A 6,359-nucleotide genomic window follows, 5' to 3' on the forward strand; every position below is an offset into this window, starting at 1 on the left:
ACAGGAAGTAAGATAGACTGTCCCACTTCGTCCTGCTGCAGAGATTTCTGTTGTCGATCAAGGTATTGTGCACAATACTCATTAAGTGTTTTCCTCTTGCGCCCCATTTTCAAATCAAACTAGTAACTGTCACCGTATATACCTATATTAGCAAGCACTTAGCTACACCTTAACCCATTAATTTCAAAGCAGGTGCTTTTTTTTTTTTTATAAAAACCATAGCAAGAGAATGCTGGATTATTGGAGCAATACAGGTACATTCTCATGTGATTAAAAAATATACAACTGAAAGCTATGAAGAAATCTCATGCAACAAAATAGCAATACTGTTTTGAATTTTAACCATCAATAATCATTGTGAATACAAAAACAACGACCTCTGTGGAATAGTATATCCCAGTTCATTTAAATGGTATCCATTAGATTTTTTATATCTTTCATTCAAAATACCAACCCAATAGCCTATAAATACTAAAACCTAACAGAGCATTTATGTCAATAACATACACTTCCACACTGCTTTGGATTAAAAATGAGAACTATCACAATGATGAGAGTGATGGTGACTATCAACAGTATGTATATAATGGTATAGAATAAGCATCTGTCATTCGCAACATCAGTTATGCTGCAATTCCAAAACCAAATAAAAATATAGCCATGCCCCGGTTAAGTTAGATACTGGTAATAGCCTTCTGAGTCCTCTAACTGAAAAAAATAAAGAGAGTGAGATCATAAAACAAGCAGTCATGCAGTATTAAAACCGATGATCAATCCAGCAAGCAAGATAGGAAAACATCTTTTTTGTGTTTCCCTGTTCTGGACTAGTGAGTAATAAATTGAAGCCCACTTGGAGCGGAGGTTTGTGGAGGGAGTGGGTTGAAGTTCTTTAAAGTGACCATTATGAATATCAATCTTCTAGGGCAATGGATTAACAAAAACACTGCAATGATAACATTTAAGAAAATGTACAAAAGAGAATAGGCACATTCATGCTTGTCTGGCTACTAGTTGCTGATTGTTCTCAAAACAGGTCAAGTTGAGCCTTAAAGAATTCCAATGATTCAGCATCAACAAAATACTGTAGCTAGGCAACCCATTCCATACCCTTAGCACTCTATGTGAAAAGTGTCTTTCTCTTAAGTCTATCTCCAGCTCTACGTTTCTAACTGTGCTGTCTGGTCCTGCTGCTGACAGTGATACACTTTGCACAAAAACTCTGAGGTTAGACAAAGTTAGTCAACACATAACACTTGGGATTACAATTGGTGCTATTTATGCACTATTTCAGATACGGAGCCACTGCATATGTTTATCCCGTTCACATCCATCACACACAATATTAGTATTTATTCTGCCCACAATTCACACAAAAGAACACAAGAAAATGAACACACTAGTTGGAGGTCATTCAGCCCATTACAGCTCATCTGGTTACTAGCAGCTGGTTGATCTCAAAACTTTGTCAAGTTGGATCTTAAAGAATCTGGGTGATTCTACCTTAACATCATGGTTAGATTCCATAGCCTTAACAATGAGGCTGCCGGTGTCCGCTTTCAGCATTCACAGGTACTGTATGAACATCAGCAAATAACAACATTTACTAATGAGACTCCCTTGTATACCTGTCTGGTTCATATTACAGCAATTACACTTCAAAATTAAAGCTATCAGTATGCTAAAAATGTTGATGACCATCAGTACAGTGTAGAACAAGACATGGCAATAATAGTTTAATACAAATTGGATGTTGTATTTATCATCCTTTAGTAAATATGGTGTGAATAAAGCTCATGTCATTATCCAAAGCGGGGTGCCTCATTTAAATACATTGTAATGCCCTACCATACAAATCACATGCTCATTCTGATTACCATAGTGTGGCACAATAAAATCAGTGTGCGCCAGAATATGTCCACTATTTCTATAGTATATACGAAATCATGAACATGCGCATAATGCTTAGTGCTCTTTAGCAAATAAAGCACATTTTTATCAATAACTTGCTATATAATGTTAATACCAGGTTTCATCATAAAGTATTTATTTACTTATTGGCTGTCTCAAACTCTTAAGTGTATTTGATTTTTGAAACTCATAGTGTGAATAGCTGCTCTGTGTTTTCCTGGTTGATGAAATCATGGTGGAATCACATGATCATTTCCTTCAAAGAAGACACAGCGATTGGAAAAGGTTGAGAGTTCTTAAGTCTAATTAACTGAAGAAATGCAAGCCTGCACAAAATCAGTAAGCTTAACAAACATTTTTATTGAATGCAGCTTTTAACATTTACAAAACTCTCACATTATATTGCCAGTTTGTATGTTTGCTATGTACTTCGCTTGTGTACATCTCACATGACACTTTCTTATTCCCTACTCTTTGGTGGATAAAAACAAACCAATCAATATATCTGTTGTCTTTGGAATTTTCACAAAATTTCACATAGGCTATTGCCCTGTTTAGCCTTTTATAAATGTTGTGACGTTATGGTTTTAGCAGCTCATTATTGTAATTAAAGTGGCAGATTCCTGTTTTCTGTAAAACACAAACGTCTTGTTCGGTATGTAAGTATTATTTTATATAGTAATTCATTTCTGAAACAGGTGGTGGGAGTCCCTTCATGTCTATTATTTACCTTTTATACATAAATATCACTGTACTAATGCCACAATTGTAATTTATTTATTACTATTTGATACTAATTCCAGACCGGAGATGGATTGCATTTGCAGTCGAAGTGCAACAAAACTGAAACTGTGTTAATACAGGCAACATGCATTAGTATGTGGAATATTACGTCAAGCACAACAAATACAGAAGCAGCATCTTGGGGTCGTCTGGTTAGACCTGATCTTCTTCTGTTTTGTTTATTTCTTTGTTTCTCTTTGAGCCATTATTTTAGTTTGAATAAATGAAACTATATTTTTTAGGCTGTTTAAGATGCCCTTGGTCATCATGGGTTTAGCATTTTTAGTCAAGAGATTGGGCAACTCTGCTTCACATACAGGTGCAGAAATATTTGGTTGTCTCTTCATGCTTCCCTTTTTTTTGGTGCAGCTGCTTTTGGACTACCTTCAGATGGGTTGGACTAATAAGGGTTGCTCAGCTAAGTTGGGATCCCATTTGACAGCCCTGAATTCTAATGGGCCACCTATAGTATCAAGATGAATCCCCTCCTCAAATTATTCCTGTGCTTTGCATCTTGGTTGTTCCATTTCTTTTGTATCTTGATAATATAATACCTTGTTTGTTAAAATCTGATGAATTTAAAAACAAAACTCCTCTGAAGCTTATACAACTTATACCCAGGAATGAGACATACACACTGGGTCAATTGCAACAAACTAAAAGGAGCATACTAACTGGGGATAAACCAGTACGCAAGTTAATACCAATTGCAATGAACTAAGCAGCTCAAGATAGTCCCCAGCTGCGTATTAAACTTTTTCTCAAGTGCAACGAACCCAATCCTGCTGTTGCCCACTAGAAGATATTAAAACACAACACTAAGTTATTCCAGCAATTTCTGTAGACTAAAGACATGTGGTTTTGTACTATGTGGAACAAATATGAAAAATCTCAAAATGTATTGACAACTTCAGTGAAACTTAACTATTCATAACCAAAACTTATATAAAATGATTAGAAAATAAATAATAAATACTTGTCAAAACATTTAACAGTTTTAGCTTTATTCAACTTATTCAGCTTAATGTACTGGTAGGCCTATTTTTTAAAATAAATAATAATAATAAATAATTTCAGTACAACTTTCCAGTGTGTCTACTTTCAGCCACTTCCACAGGGAAGGCAGCAGTAAGTCTGCTTACAAGTGCATGCTATGCAGCTGTGCGCTGCAGAATTGCTGTGGAATCCTTTCAGCCATCCTCCAGTTTCAATAAAATCTTTTATACACTCTATTAAATAAATACTATGCTTGACCTTGTAAGTGTGAGCATCCTCGCTGCCTGTATGAAAAATGCTTTCCTGTTAAAAATGTGTTGACGGTACACATTTGCGTGTTAAAAATAATATGGAAGTCTGCATTTGTTTTTTATTGGTGTGCATGCATACCTGTGTACCTGTTATTTGAACCCATGATTATAATGAGAGATGCTTCTCTCATGGTGTAAAGACTCAGTTTGGGCAGCCAGAACTTTATAGTCCCAAACTACACAGAATGTGATTCTTATACCAGAAGGTTCATAAGGGGCATCTCTCACATTACAGTAATCCATCACATATCTGACTGCAGTGGGACAAAAGTAAGGGCAGATATATAAAAAGGCAGATAAATGAATCATGTTTTAAATACCATTACACAAGCTGTAATAATTACTATATTCATATTCTATATATTATATTTATTGTTTTGAGATTCAGCTTTTACTAGGGAGCTCCCATAAATCCCTTGTTTGGAAAGATACAGGGTATTAATGCATGTGACAGAGTAGCCGTCTGCCGTGTGGGTGTGTGCATTTGCTGATGAATGGCAGGCAGAGCAAGACGGAGGTTGAAGTTGATATGCTCCACAGGCGAACAGGATTTATTTACATATCAACAAACTGAACAACTCACATGACACTACCAGCAATGGCAGCACACATACAACACAGTGTATGAAAACTTTGATAAGATCTACATTCAATAAAAGAGTAACTTTGCTGAAAAGATTGATCATACAGTTAGAGAGGATATGTGACTGGCTGATACGCAATGGATTACTGTTATTTAAAGTCACATTTTCCAGTATTTTAGAGTGTTTTAGAATGATGATGAAGTTTATACACATTTTTTGAGATGAAGGATTTAAAATAAAATATTGTAACAACCCAGGGGTCTGCTTTACTATAACTGGACACATTTGTGTTTGCAGGGTTCAAGAATGTTCTTTGGACCAGAGCCAAGTTAGTTACTACTGCAGGTGGTCAGTGATGCCAGAAGCAAGATCATTTCCACCAATCATGAGATCAGCTTGCAGAACAGACAGACCCCATTGCAAAGAGAAAATTAACTGTCACTTTGCAGGAGGGATCAGAGGTGGGGCAGATCATGCATGCTTGGGATAGGTGGGTAATGTGCTGTGGGCATGGATTGCATGGATTTCATGAAGGCATATAAGGGAGTTAAGGCATTGGTGCGGAGATGATCAGGGATTAGGGAGCTAGTGGATACATTGTGTGATCTGACTGCAGCTTACTTCATGTGGCATATGGTTGACAGTGTGCTTCTCTTTCGTTCCCAGTCTGTGTAACACTACCTTACACTACCTTGAAAGTATAGAATCACTACCTGCAACAAACCATTGAATTCGAGAACCCGCAGTAGCTGTGTGAGCCTGCTTCATTTCCCAACCGTCACTACAGTTATGGTAGACTTTAGTGTTAAAGGCTGGATCCTCCTTGGGGGTAAAGAAAGGGTTAATGTCTTCATTTTAAAAATGTAAGCGTTGTTATCAAGTCACCACATGGGAATGTAGTCTTCCAGTTAAGGGTTTAAGTAAGTGGATTGGCTAAATAATATAGCAACGTGAAACAAGTTGTAAAATCTGTGATGTGTATGATTATTGTATTTCTGTATAAAAACACACATGTGCAATGCTCAAGGGAGTGGACCATATTGTTTAAAACAATGGAGAGCTAGTCAGGTAAGTAGTGAGGAAGTGTTTCGTTATCTTACAGAAGAATAATCATTGTGGGGACAGAGGTAGTCTAGCTACTCAAATAGCCTTTTGTTTTGTAGATTTTGATTGGTTCCTGTGTTTTGCAAAAAAATATTTACAAGTCAAGCACTTCACTACCATCATTGGAATCACAGTGAATTATTCTTTTTGCCCACAACCCTTGTGTCACACTAGTATGTAATTTTGGTTCCCTCTTGTGGCTATCTATGTAGTTGCAGTTCCGATAATACCACAACTTTGTAAATACAGAACAATATGAATCGAATCACTCAAAATTGCATATTTAATATATTATATATATTATATATATATATATATATATATATATATATATATATATAATATATATCTATATATATAAGAATATAACTATATATGCATTGATATTACGTTATTCTGATAAATGATCTACTATTTCATTTATTAGGAGTGGAGTCATCAGAAACTTAATTGAAATACATACAAAATATGATTTAAATAAGTAATAATAATAAAAAAATAAAATACATTGGACAAACATTGAAAACTGCAGGCATGGCACAATACCACTTATCTGGGTTCATGGTTACTGTAGGTGTAGTTCCCCTTATTGAACACGTTTTTAATCAAGGACTTTGGCAAAGTGGTTGATTGTGTACAGGTGCAGGAGGGATGCAGTGTGTAATGAACAGAC

This window comes from Polyodon spathula, chromosome 4, assembly GCF_017654505.1.
Source record: "Polyodon spathula isolate WHYD16114869_AA chromosome 4, ASM1765450v1, whole genome shotgun sequence".
Lineage (NCBI taxonomy): Eukaryota > Metazoa > Chordata > Actinopteri > Acipenseriformes > Polyodontidae > Polyodon > Polyodon spathula.